The 15,558-nt window shown below is 39.0% G+C and overlaps 1 pseudogene; it reads right to left on the reverse strand.

The window, feature by feature from the left end:
- Positions 1-2,884: 2,884 nt before the first annotated feature.
- The window catches only part of LOC121394122, a 112,641-nt pseudogene continuing 99,967 nt past the window's right edge, over positions 2,885-15,558 (reverse strand).

Here is a 15,558-nt window from a genome sequence, read left to right on the forward strand (position 1 = left end):
TATTTACCTGATGCCTCTGGGTCCTTGGAAAATTTATAGAGGCAGAACATAGTCAAATCTGTAATTAAATTTTTTTAAAAAAATGATAATATAGTATACATTTTCAGTAAATGAAAAACACAGTTCTGCTGCCATCTACTGGCTAAACAAGAAACACTGCTGATGCTCTTCAACCTCATCGACTGCTCAGAGTGACATTTAATAAGTTCTAGGAATCAGTGTTATGGGCCAGGTAACTGGAAGCTCATCATCATTGATAGGTTTGTGGTCCTAAATCACATTTGCTGTTCACAAAGCAGTTTAAGCTGCCGGTGTGTGTCCAGCCTGAGACAGCGCCTTTCACAAAACAGAGCAGAGAAAATATCAATCGCAGAGGAAGAGCAATTGTTCCCAGAAAAAGAAAAAACATAGGGAGGAATGAATAGAAAATAGTGTTACTGATCAGAAATATGTAGTGTCAATTTTAGCGAGAACAAAGTCATCAAAAATCAATCGCTGATCAGTGCTTTAGTGTCAGCACCCAGGGTTGCATGGAGGAATCTCTTTTAATGACAATTGTTCTAATGCAGCTTGCTAGGCATGCTCCTGAGCTCTCCACAAAATTGCCCACAACCTGCCTCAGTTGTCAGAGCCGAGCGAATGATCTGAATTGATCCTGAAGGATTTAGCATTTGCTGCCGGCATCTGTGACTGCTGGGTCTTGGCTCACTGTACTGTATCAGGCTGAGAAAACCAACACAGAGCAGAAACCATACAATGCAACCTCTGAAATGTCCCCAGGTGGGACTTTACAAGACCTGCCCTAATTTACGGTGACAGGTTCATTTTAATGCAAGGTCAAAGAGAGGCATCTGAACTACACCTCTCACTGCAAGCTAAATGCCTCTTTAATCATTTCTGTAGCAAACTGCCAGCAAAGGAACATGTTAAAAGCACAAAAAAATCAATCATAATGACACAACCCTATTATAATATGTATTACACCTGGGATATAAATGATACATAGAAAAAGTGTCAAATAGAAAACAACTGCAAGTTTTATGGATAGAACAAAAATTTTAATCCAACAATTAGACTGCCCTCGCATTTTGTAGATTTGGTAATTTGCCAGAGATTTAGAAAGCTAGTCAAGAAAGTGTCATTTTAAAGGGTCAGTTCACCTTTAAGTTTACTTTTAGTGGCCAGTTCTGAGCAACTTTCTTAATTTCTTCATTATTTATAACATTTAGGCTTCTTCTTCCGACTCTTTCCAGCTCTCAAATGTTGGTCACTGACCCCATCTAAAAACAAATGCTCTGTAAAGCTACACATTTGTTATTGCGGTTTTGTATTGCTCATTTTTCTCCTATTTACATTTGTAGTCTTACAGAGCATTTGTTTTAGATGTGGTCAGTGACCCCCATATGGAAAGTTGGAAAGAGTCAGAAGACGAAAGCAATTTGTTTCAAAACAATAGTAAATAAATAATGACAACCAATTGAAAAGTTGTTTAGAATTGGCCATTTTATAACATACTAAAACTTCTAAGTCTATGGGCCCTAGAAACAGACATTACACGAACACTGCAAATAATCTGTTAGCGCAGATCCAGGTCAGACTGGGGGGCCTGGGGCCCACTGGGGCTTCTATCCAGGGCCCCCCTCTGGACCACTGCTGCAGAGTCCGCACCAATTCCCTCCACGCGCCGCTTCTCCGATGAGTGTGTACGCTTCTGCACAGACGAGCACGGGCACTACGTTTTACACCAGTCGCGCCAGGAAGGAGCATGAAAATCACGCAGGAAGGAACGTGAAAAAGACCCTGCCTCCAGGGCCTGAGTGCATGCGAGAATGCCGGCACGCAGAGCAAACTGGTTTTATGGGGGCCCGGCAGATCGGAGAAGGGGGTCTGAGTTGGCGGGGGCCCACCGGGTTTTTTCCCGGTGTCCCGCCGGCCCAGTCCAACACTGGTCCAGGTGGTTACCTACAAATGAAACATTAGACACAGGCAAATGAATATATACTGGGGGTTATTTATAAACAACGGGCAAATTTGCACCTGGGCAGTAACCCCAGGCAACCAATCAGATGATTGATTTTAGTGTTCAACCTGCAGCTGGCTGAAAAAAGCTAATCACTGATTGGTTGCTACGGGTTACTGCACAGGGGCAAATTTGCTTGTTGTTTATAAATGAGCCTCACTGTGGGTAGTGCCTTAAGAGGAGTCTCTAGTGCCAGGCAAGAATTACTATAGAGAAGAGATTCAACTAACATGCCCTCGGTTTGATATATGCGGATGGTACAGGAGCCACATACAGTGTCGGACTGGCCCACCGGGATACCAGGAAAACTCCCGGTGGGCCCAGGTGTCATTGGGCCCTCCTGCTCCTAAACATTTGGCTTATTTCAAGGCCATTTCCTATTTCTATGAGAACAAAGAGGCTAAATAGATGGAATAGATGGAATAATAGGTTATAGTATGTAAAGAAAAGAGAATAGAGGTTGAGTGAGGAGAGGAAGAAAATAATCTTTGAGTGGGCCCCTGGTCTAAGGGTTTTTGGTGGGCCCCTGGTGTCCCAGTCCGACACTGCTCACATACAGAATGGTGGTTACCAAGGCCTATCCTCTCCTCTCTTACCATGACACATGTAGGGATAGTCAAACCACAGGAGAAATTCCAACCCTCTAGCTGTCAACATTGAGCAGCTTGCAGCCCTCTCTAACAGGCTGGGGGGGGATAGTTTGACAATCAGCTCAAGTTTAGGGTTCCTTGCAATAAATAAAAACTATAAAGTAGACAAAGTTGCCCCTTATTTTAGCACAATGCAATCCAGCAGCTGTGCCCTTATTATATATTCCTCAGTTCTGAAGTTGAAAAGGCCCTGCAAAATAAAAAAGCCAAAAGATAAAGCTTAGGCATTTGTTATTTTAATGTTGGCAGACAGGAGAAATGCAAACCATACAAGAGCTTTGTGTATGGAAATTGAAGTTCCGACAGACACATGAGTGGATGTTCTAAATGGGCTCAAATTAAATCGGACACATTTTAAATCCTCTTGATAAAAACGCAGCAGCGGATTGCTTTGAAGTGAGTCTATTCTGTCAGCATTTCTGCGCCTTCTCCACCAGTGGCATCATGTGAAATGTGAAGATCTTCTAACATTTCTGCAAGGCTGATCCGGGGGCTCCCTCCTCATCAGTGTCGCTCTCTACGGGCACATTAGCATCTGCACAGGGAAAATATACACACACTGAAACCCTGGGAACAGAGAACAAGTTCCAGCCCCACAGCTAAGCAAAAGCAAATTCTAGCTTCTGCTTGGATCTCCCTTAAGGCCCAGAGAGGCCACATTTATCCTCAGCAGTGCTTCATATAGCACAATGGTGAAATTCACTTTACTATTAAAATCCCCATTAGACAGAGAAGGCCTTATTATTTAGTTAAGACTTATAAAGGGGTTAATTCCCATGAGACATAAACACAGGGGCTTGAAACCTGTCAGTCAGCAGAAAACAAAATATACAGGCAATTTCCTCCAACACTGTATTTATATGCACATAATTATCTTGTAGCTTTGTGTTTGTTTATTTACAGGTGCTTTCGGCAGTGAAGATTGGAGAAAGTCTATACATAGCCTAAAGATATAAAATGTAAGCCTGCATAAAACTCACTGCAAAGGCTACGGCCTATTAGTGCTTTATAGGAGCTTTCAGCCTTTCAGGAGGAAGAGGGGCAAATCTATAAATACATTTTTTTCTGGAGTGCACATTAATTTTTATTTTGAAGAAAATGACTTTTGTAACAGGAGCTCCACCTGCTGTTCAGTTTTCTAACTGTGATCCCGTCAGAAGAAAGAAAATGGACTGTTGCAGTTACTCTCCTTTGGAAAGGCCTAAACCCTCATCACTTTCCTCAGCAGAGCAACATCACAACCGTTTTTTCTTTCTTCGGACACATACTACCTCCCTGATCAGTAAGAAAAATGGACCACGGGTGGTGCTCTTGTTACAAAATTCATTATATTTGCAGAAGAGATAACTCTCATCAATTATATGTTTATTTTGAATTTCATTTTTCTTTTAATTGCACAGGTTGGAAGGCAGGGTCAAATTAATATTGTTTTCAAGGCAGGCACTCGTACACATTTATGTCACTGTAAAATATCAATACAAATATTGCAGGCGGATAGCGCTTTTATTTCAAGGTCTGAAGTGCAGTAGGGGTGTCTGTAATGTTTTTGCATTTTATGGGGGGGGGGGGAAGGTGTGCGAGGGGGGGTCCCTAGGAGGGGCTTCGCGGTATGGGCCCCTGAGAAGGCAGCCTTGGTCTGCTCTGGGCCCCCCAGTCTGTGCGTGCATGTGTCAAAGCACACACAAGTACTGTTTAAAGGAACAGTAACATCAAAAAATAAAAGTGTTTTAAAGTAATGAAAATATAATGCAGTGTTGCCTTGCACTGGTAAAACTGCTGTGTTTGCTTTAGAAACACTACTATTGTTTATATAAATAAGATGCTTTGTAGCAATGGGGGCAGCCATTCAAAGGAGAAAAATCTCAAGTTACACAGCAGATAGCAGATAAACTGTCTGTCTGTCTAATGGTGTTATCTGTTATCCATTAGTTAACCTGTGCCATATAGCCGTTTTTCAATTTCCGCCATTGCTCCACAGCAGCTTGTTTATATGAACTATAGTAGTGTTTCTGAAGCAAACAGATCAGTTTTACCAGTGCAGGGCAACAGTACATGATATTTTCATTACTTTAAAACACTTACATTTTTTGGTGTTACTGTTCCTTTAATATCAGCTCAGTGCAGCCCAAACATGTGTTTTACAAGGAGGATAAGTGTAAAGCTAAAGGGAAGAAAATGTGCTATGAACGTATATGGATAATTTAAGCAGCCTAGCAGGAAAGCTCAAATAGCCTTACTTTTATAAATGTTAACATTCTTCTGTATGAGTTCATCTTCTTCAAGGTTTTCAAGAAAATCTTGATATTGGCTGAAAAATACAAAGTACAGATTGATGTCCATTAAATACACCACAAACTGCAGTTCCGCAACAGTATATAAAGTGGATCACAAATATCTTGGCTAACAGAGAGCATTTAGTGTGTGTGTGTGTATATGTATATATATATATATATATATATATATATATATATATATATATATATATATATATATATATATATATATATATATATATACATATACACACACATACATACACATATACATATATACACACACATACAGATAACTAGATACGTGCACTCTGGAACAAAAATTCATATCTATAAAGCAAAAAAACTTATATATTATATATATATATATATATATATATATATATATATATATATATATATATATATATATATATATATATATATATATATATATATATATATATATATATATATATATATATATATATATATATATATATATATATATATATATTTCCCTTCGGAAAAAACATGCCAATGAGAAGAAGCTGCATGGAATTCCACAAATACATGCCATTCTTAGACTAAAGCAAATAATTCTACTTTTATTTTAAACAGTTTACTTTTTCTACTGTAATAACGCAGTAACTTGTACTTGATGGTAACTAAGTTGCATGAATCCATATTGGGGACAAAACAATCCTCTTGGTTTGATTTAATATTTAAATAATATTTAGTAGATTTAAGGTATGATGAACCAAATTATGGAAAAACCCTGGTCCCAATCATTCCAGAAAATAGATCCCATACTTGCAGAAACCACCAAAAAGTTGTGTGCTTTATACAGTATACAGTGGTGTGAAAAATTATTTGCCCCCTTCCTGATTTCTTATTCTTTTGCATGTTTGTCACACAAAATGTTTCTGATCATCAAACACATTTAACTATTAGTCAAAGATAACACAAGTAAACACAAAATGCAGTTTTTAAATGAGGGTTTTTATTATTTAGGGAGAAAAGAAATCCAAACCTGTGTGAAAAAGTAATTGCCCCCTGAACCTAATAACTGGTTGGGCCACCCTTAGCAGCAATAACTGCAATCAAGCGTTTGCGATAACTTGCAACGAGTCTTTTACAGCGCTCTGGAGCAATTTTGGCCCACTCATCTTTGCAGAATTGTTGTAATTCAGCTTTATTTGAGGGTTTTCTAGCATGAACCGCCTTTTTAAGGTCATGCCACAACATCTCAATAGGATTCAGGTCAGGACTTTGACTAGGCCACTCCAAAGTCTTCATTTTGTTTTTCTTCAGCCATTCAGAGGTGGATTTGCTGGTGTGTTTTGGGTCATTGTCCTGCTGCAGCACCCAAGATCGCTTCAGCTTGAGTTGACGAACAGATGGCCGGACATTCTCCTTCAGGATTTTTTGGTAGACAGTAGAATTCATGGTTCCATCTATCACAGCAAGTCTTGCAGGTCCTGAAGCAGCAAAACAACCCCAGACCATCACACTACCACCACCATATTTTACTGTTGGTATGATGTTCTTTTTCTGAAATGCTGTGTTACTTTTACGCCAGATGTAACGGGACGCGCACCTTCCAAAAAGTTCAACTTTTGTCTCGTCGGTCCACAAGGTATTTTCCCAAAAGTCTTGGCAATCATTGAGATGTTTTTTAGCAAAATTGAGATGAGCCTTAGGGGCATGTTTACTAACATTGGAGATAAATATCTGGAGAGATTTCTGGAGATGTTGCCCATAGCAACCAATCAGATCTTTGCTTTTGTTTTCTAACTTGGCTGTGGCTGTTTAAATCTAATTGCTGATTGGTTGCCATGGGCAACATCTCCAGAAATTTCTCCAGATATTTATCTCCAATGTTAGTAAACATGCCCCTAAATGTTCTTTTTGCTTAAAAGTGGTTTGCGCCTTGGAAAACTGCCATGCAGGCCGTTTTTGCCCAGTCTCTTTCTTATGGTGGAGTCGTGAACACTGACCTTAATTGAGGCAAGTGAGGCCTGCAGTTCTTTAGATGTTGTCCTGGGGTCTTTTGTGGCCTCTCGGATGAGTTGTCTCTGCGCTCTTGGGGTAATTTTGGTCGGCCGGCCACTCCTGGGAAGGTTCACCACTGTTCCATGTTTTTGCCATTTGTGGATAATGGCTCTCACTGTGGTTCACTGGAGTCCCAAAGCTTTAGAAATGGCTTTATAACCTTTGAAATTGAACTCAGGTGTGATAAACCACAGTTAAGTTATTTTTTAACAAGGGGGGCAATCACTTTTTCACACAGGCCCATGTAGATTTGGAGTTTTTTTTCTCCCTTAATAACGTAAACTTTCATTTAAAAACTGCATTTTGTGTTTAATTATGTTATCTTTGACTAATAGTTAACGGTTTTTGATGAGCAGAAACATTTAAGTGTGACAAACATGCAAAAGAATAAGAAATCAGGAAGGGGGCAAATAGTTTTTCACACCACTGTAGGTCCTGAGACACCAAGATTACTGTATCTTTGTAAATTACATTCTTAATTATAATCTACATACAGTATATACTGTATGGTAGCAGTAGCACATTGAATGGGAGTCCCAGCTTAACAGGGACTCCCATTCTCTCAACGGCCTACAACTCATTTAACGAAAGGAGTAAAGAACTTTGGTGTGTAAATCTGGTATGGAAACATGGATAATAATATTCTATAGCAGAACAAGAACCACTGAGAAATGATGGAGTAATAGAGGAACAGAGAAAGGGTCCTAACAGGACCGAAGTATTGTAATTAATAATAGCAGATTACATCTAGCAACACATTTAATACACAGAAAAAAGGAAGAACATTTGTTAAAGGAAAACTGTACCCCCAAAATTAATACTTGAGCAACAAATTATATCAAACTAAGTGACTACTCTTACCAAACTGATATAAATATTTAAGTAAATGTTGCCCTTTTACATCTCTTGCCTTGAACTACCATTCCATGATGGTCTGTGTGCTGCCTCAGAGATCACCTGACCAGAAATACTGCAGCTCTTACTGTAACAGGAAGAAGTATGAGAGCAAAGGACAGAGCTCTGTCTGTTAATTGGCTCTTGTGACCGAACAAGTATAGTGAATCATACGATCCCAGGGGGCTGGCTGCCTTTATTTTTTAAAATGGCAGTTTCCGATTTATGATTACCCAATGGCACCTATTACTAAAAAGTATATTATTATGAAAATGGTTAATTTACATGAAGCATGGTTTTACAGCAGTTTTATGTAATATATTTTTAGACACCTACATTGTTTGAGGGGTATAGTTTTCCTTTAAGTTCACCAAGGCACATTGACTAACAACAAAAGGATGTAGTAGGATTCACCTCTCATCATCCGTGTCCATGCCATCCCTGTCCCTTTCCATATCATTTAGCTTCCAGTTCCTCCGCCTCTGTCTCTTAGTACGATCATAGCTCTTCTTTATTAAAACCTGCACCAAACACATTTTTTTATGTATTCTCCAATACAATACACAAGATAAAACTCAAGTGCAGAACAACACACGCAACCCCATTAGATACACATCACAAATGGCAAACTGTTCATATCCGGGTCTATAGAAGAACCCCGAAACACCAGGGCAGTGCAGTAACATGTCTTGTCAGAAAGTGAAGGTGTCAGGGATGACCACTGCATTCTGGGAAAGCACTCATTTAATTCTTTTACCCCAGACTTTTTTTAAAATCCCTATAAAGTGTGCCACTAATATTATAATCCAAACAGGAAAATCAGTTCAGTACGTCCGCACTGTGTCCCAGCTGCTTTGGCTGAATGTTTATTGCTTGAGTTTTAGTAGATTTCCAAGTCAAGGCAACAAACTTTTATGAGATTTTTATGCCTGATTTGTACCATATAAGATCGAAGCAAGAGGTGCAGTGAAGTGTAGTGTTTCCTGGTGATGCCCACTTTCCAGTCCAAAACCCCCCACACTAATGGCATGGTTTTATATAAAAGAAAAGATTCCTATATTAGTTATTCGGTCAGAGAATATCTAAGACAGCAAATAACTGTTTACCTTGTATCTCTCTATCTGAGCTAGCGGTTATCTATCTCAATCTCCTAGATCAGTTTCCTCTTGGAATATGCAATTTTAAAGGGAAAAAAAATTACATTTTAATTTGTAGTGGAAGTCTCCCTAGTTGGAGCAGAAGGTCATGTCACTAAAAAGCGAGCATAACCCCCTGTCTACCGGGACCAACTTGTTGAACCCCACTCCGTCATCAGAGGACTGTATCCAATATTTAACCCATTGGGGGCCGAGTGGAAATTAACATGTTTCATAGATTAAGAGGAGCCCCAGGGGCTTTATACTTAGATTTGTGCTGTAATCAGATAGAATTTTGGATCTCATTGCAAGCTTGGAATTTTACTGTTTCTTATACAATCAAAATGTACTGCATATAAATTGACATTTTTATTATTTATCGAATTTTTATTATTGAACTCAACTCCTATAAAAAGTGCTGGAGTCTAAGAACTGAGGTTTGACCACTTCTAAAGGACAAGTCACTTTGCTAAACCTCTGAATTTTGGAAACCCATTTTAACCAAATAATCACTTCTTCAGCGATCATTATAGGGGGATGATAAAGGAAAACATTTAATCAGTGTGTTTATGCTATTTGTTCATATTATGAAATAATCCTTACCACATCAGGAATATGGTGAGGGTTCATCTTGTTAATAAACTCATCATTCAGATTACAATTAGCCAGATCGAACCTGAAAAAGAAGTTCCACAAGAAAAGAAGTGAGATTGAGAACAAAATCTATAAAATAACTGGATAATCCATGGATTGTCATAATTTCCCTATCCACTTACTCTCGCTAATTAAGATAATTATTCATACCAGTATTATGCACTGTATTGGTAATATGCCCCATGGTGTAAATTACGACTCACAATGTTTCCAGTAACACAGATTGCATGATTTATCCTACTATAATACATAGCCCATGTGTTCTTTGTGACAAGCTTGTAATCCCATTCTCACTTTCCTTATCTATGTTATTATGAGGATTGTGAGAATGGTTACAGACAACTCAAAGATCACCTCCAAAGACCTGCAAAAACATATTGCTGCAGATGGTGTATCTGTACATCGTTCTACAATTCAGCACAATTTGCACAAAGAACATCTGAATGGCAGGGTGATCAGAAAGAAGCCCTTTCTGCACTCACAGCTCAAACAGAGTCACTTGTTGTGTGCAAAAGCTCATTTAGACAAGCCACAGTCATTTTGGAACAAAGTGCTTTGGACGGATGAGACAAAAATTTAGTTATTGGTCATAACAAAAAGAGCTTTGCATGGCGGAAGACAAACACCACACTCCAAGAAAAACACCTGCTACCTACTGTCACATTTGATGGCGGTTCCATCATGCTGTGGGACTGTGTGGCTAGTTCAGGGACTGGATTTAACCCAATGTCAAATTGAGTTGAATACATTTTTCAGGATAATGTTCAAGCATCAGTCACAAAGTTGAAGTTACTCAGGGGTTGGATATTCCAACAAGACAATGACCCTAAACACACTTGCAAATCTACAAAGGCATTTATGCAGAGGGAGAAGTACAATATTCCGGAATGGACGTCACGGTCCGCAGACTTGAATATCATCAAAAATCTATGGGATGATTTGAAGCAGGCTGTCCATGCTCGGCAGCCATCAAATTTAACTGAACTGGGGAGATTTTGTATGGATGAATGGTCAAAAATACCTCCATCCAGAATCCAGACACTCATGAAAGGCTATAGGAGGCATCTAGAGGCTGTTACATTTGCAAAAGGAGGCTCAACTAAGTATTGATGTAATATCGCTGTTGGGGTGCCCAAATTTATGCACCTGTCTAATTTTGTTATGATGCATATTGCATATTTTCTGTTAATCCAATAAACGTTATGTCACTGCTGAAATACTACTTTTTCCATAAGGCATGTTATATATTAAAAGGAAGTTGCATGGTATGGAAGCATGCATAATTACTGTATTGGAAGGTATGTTTTTCAGCTTGTCACAAATTTTCACCCCTGTGGATAATGGCTAGGTTACAGTGTAAGGTAATGTGTTACAATGTGAATTGGTTAAATGAACAAGGAAGAGAGCTCAAATATTTACAGAATGCAGGAGGGACAAGGCCCAGATTGTCTTTCTTCAGGAAACCCATTTCCAATAAGGGAAAGCTCCTCGATTATTTGTTAAACACTATCCTAATGTTTACACAAACAACAATCCCTGTAAGAAAAGTTTGGGGGTAATGATTATGCTACATAAAGATGTTCCTTTCCTATTCAAAGATAGGCTAGAGGATTCTGAAGGCAGGTTGCTATGTGTTAAAGGTGTTATTGCTGATTTAAAAGTTACCCTGGTTAATTTGTATGCCCCCAATCACGGTCAATCCACCTTTATACAAAGAGCAATACAGTCTATTGCGACATTTGCTGAGGGTCTCTTGATTGTGGGGCGGGACTTAAATGTGACCTTGAACCCCTTGATTGATTCGTCAAAATCAAAAACCAGTGTGTCATATAAGGGCCTGAAGGGCATAAAACATGCCTTCACATCTCTAGGCTTAGTAGACATTTGGAGAAGCCTTCACCCCACAACTCGAGACTTCACACACTTTTCGACTGTCCATCAGAGTTATACGAGGATCGACTACCTGCTTATCTCTCAAAATTGGTTACACTTGTTTTCACGGGCGGATATAGGGATTATGACTCTATCAGATCATTCTCCCATAACTGCGTTATTCACAATCCCTAATACCGCTAAATCAGAATTTAACTGGAGATTTAATGACTTATTAACCCATAAGAAGGAGACACAGGCCAAAATTCGAGCTTGGATCAACCAAATTATCCTTGACAATAGCTCGTCTGATGTGTCATTTAACACGTTATGAGAGACATTGAAGTGCGTGTTAAGAGGTAATATCATAGGGTTGTGCAGCTCACTTAAGAAGCAAAAGGGAAAAGATGTTAATTCTCTATTGACAGAAATACACAGTTTGGAACAAACCCATAAGGAGAAGCTAGCAATCCAAACACTTACACTTTTAGAAAGTAAGCGTCTCCAGCTGAAAGCTTTGCTAGATCAATACACCTATAAGGCATATTTGAAATGTAAGCACAAGTTCTATGAATATAGTGACAAATGTACTAAACACTTCTCTAGAATACTGAAAGCTATTCAACCGACTACACATATTATATCTATTAGAGACACCCAGCAGAACATACACCATGCTACGAAAAAAATTGCAGACTGTTTTCAACACTATTACCAATCTCTTTACAAACTACACAGTTCTCCTCCAAGTCCCCAAATGCTCCACGATATTTCTTCATTTATCCGGGAAGCTAATCTTACTGAGATATCCTAAGCACAACGTGACTTACTTGACTCCCCTTTTACTTTAGAGGAACTGACTAGGACTATTGATTCGCTCCCCATAGGAAAGAGCCCGGGTCCAGATGGCTATGGTGCCAAATATTATAAAATCTATAAAAAGGACATAGCTCCCCTACTCCTTGATTATTTTAATTCTATCACTGATACAAAAGGCTTCCACCCCCAAGCCACTGAAGCCCATATAACGGTCATCCCCAAACTTGATAAAGATCCTCAACAATGTGCCAGTTACCGACCAATATCCCTGATTAATGTTGATCTCAAGATATATGCAAAAATGCTAGCTGAAAAATCAGAGTAAACGGTATTTTGTCCCCTAAATTAGTGATAGCCAATGGTACCAGGCAAGGTTGCCCACTCTCCCCACTACTTTTTGTACTTGTATTGGAAACCCTTCTTTCTCAAATTAGAAATAATGCAAACATATCAGGGCTTCTGGTCCAAGGGAGGGAGTTCAAGGTTGCCGCTTTTGCGGACGACCTCCTTTTTTTTGTAACACGACCGATTATTATGTTACCTAATGTGATGCTATTATTTCAACAGTTTGGTAAACTTTCCAATTTTAAAATAAACTTTGGTAAATCGGAGGCTATGAATATCAACCTCCCAGTCAGTACCTTAGCTTCATTAGCTGGGAATTTCCCTTTTAAGTGGACTACTAAAGCCATTAAGTATTTGGGGGTTAAGATTCCGTCTACTCTCCAATCGCTATATCAAGAAAACTTCATTCCGTTATTGAATAATCCTAATAATAATCCTAATCCTATTAATAATAATCCTACTAGGTTAAGAGAGTTCTATAAGAAAGGGGTTAGACTATCACTATCTAAGATACAAATAAAATGGGGTCCTCATCCTAGGGATTTATGGTGCTTTAACCAGCTTTCACATTATCTTAAATCCATTACCCAAACCGGATGGGGGCGAGACCACACTCCCTGGGAAAACATTATGGATGGCAAACAGCCTCTTGCACGACCTCTCTCTTTCATATACAAATTGTTACTATCTGATAAGGACCTCCCCCCTGCCCCTTGTATTAAATCCTGGGAAACCGAAACAGGGATGCAAATTGCAGACGAGGACTGGAAAAAGATCTTTGGAGCATTACATAAAAGTTCTATATCTTCTAGAACCAGGGAAACCATGTTTAAATTAGCCACAAGGTGGTTTTATACACCTGTCCGATTACACCAAATGTACTCTAATTGTAGTGATTTATGTTGGAGGTGCAATTTAGAGAAGGGAACGTATCGACATATATGGGTTGAATGTTCAAAACTCAAAGATTACTGGGATGGGATTGGCAAAGTTATTAGCTCTCTGACCAAGATCGATATGCGCCACTTAGATCCTTTCGCTATTTTACTCCATTTTGATACATATTCCAAGACAATGATCAAGGATAGACTTTTTCTTCACTTGATTCAGGCAGCAAAAGCCTTAGTTCCATGTAATTGGAAATCTCCTGATCCGCCCACATTCAAGGAATGGTTGATAAGGGTTGAAAAAACTCGCAAATTAGAGGAAATAGCATATATAGCTAGGAATGAGAGTGATCGATATTGGGATACTTGGAGGCCTTGGTTGAAATACATTCGGCTTAACACAGATTAGAGGCTATTGAGTTATCTAGCATCATTAATACTACTATTTCTTTCAACGACTGTTGTATTATGGTCCTGTTCACATTATTGCATTTCCTATGTACCCTCTTTTGCGAAATGTTTATTTGCTGATACGTACTGTACTTTGATGGATATTTGAGGTTCCTAGCTGTATCTCTGTATGTACATCGCTTCCTACACCATGGCTTTGTATTACTTCACGCTGACGTGTATATGGTATATGTATGCTTTCTTACTATCCCTTTCCCCTCCTAATCCCCCCCCCTTTTATTTCTGTATCCTCATCCCTTCCCTCCCTTGCTTTAAAATTTGAAAATAAAGAATATTTAAAAAAAAAAAAAAAAAAAAAGGAATTTGCTACTTTGAAAGCTCAGCCAATGATAAAACTCCAAAGAATTAAGAGGGGTTCCCAAACATTTTCATATGACTGTATTTCAAAGCAGACAGTCTCCAGTGTGGTAGGTTATAGAGGCACATGTCCTGTTTATTAAACTGATCTGGAAAGATCTGCCCTTTGCTTTCTGTGACAACCCCAGATGTGAAGACTGTGTTTCTAGTTTCTCTGAGGAAGTGCCAAGTTTATAGGCAAGAAACGCGCAAGTCCAGAAGCACCCACAGCATAAGATGTAAACCACCAAGTTTGTTTAAATAAAGCTGTTTTCCAAGATGAATAAAAGCCTCTCTCTGTAGTCTGGAACAGCACCCAGCTGTGCGAGATTGTACTGTGTTTCTAGTATGACAGCTATAACCATGAAAAATTATTTTATTTATTTACTGTAATTACAAGGTCTTACATTTGCTACTTTTTAAAAATTGAACTGAAGATAATTCCCCTTTGAATTACATTTGTAATCCACCTGGAATGCTCCCCTGTGTACAACAGTTGTTTTTTATTAATGAGACTCACCCCAACACAAGATCGCCTGGATTTAGCAGGTGCCCCAAGTGAGTGCGGCAATGATACTGCTGGGTTGTGTTCATCTCTGATGTTTTCTGTACCCAGACCTCTGCAAGTATGCGCTGCACCGGAACAGAGAGGCAAGATTACATTAGGGTCCCTTCAGAGGTAAGAGAGAAATGTAGTAAATAAAGCATATGCAAACGACCCCCAATATTAATTTTATGCTTCATCCTGTGAACCTAACGCGACTGGCAAGTCAAGGACAAGGCTGGCAAGGACTACATTTGTATGTCCATATTATCAGATTAAAAGGGAAATACATCAGTGATGTTAAAGTGCTGTGAATACATTTGCAGACACCCCTAGCGTAAAATACCTTATCTTGAGAACAGCAACATAAAGAAAAAATAATGCTGTTTGGGAAGCTTTTCCGTGACCTAAGACAGAAGCATCATGTCACAAATAATTAGTTTCAAGGTTCTTAAAGGAGAACTAAGCTTAACTAAAAAAGTGGGCTAGAAATATTGTACATTATGTTTTGGGCTTTTGTACCAGCCCAAGGCAACCACAGCCCTTTAGGAGTGAAGATCTATGTCTCCAAAGATGCCCCAGTAGCTCCCCACCTTCTTTTCTGCTGATTCAATGCACATGTT

Source organism: Xenopus laevis, chromosome 5S (assembly GCF_017654675.1).
Source record: "Xenopus laevis strain J_2021 chromosome 5S, Xenopus_laevis_v10.1, whole genome shotgun sequence".
Taxonomy (NCBI): Eukaryota; Metazoa; Chordata; class Amphibia; order Anura; family Pipidae; genus Xenopus; species Xenopus laevis.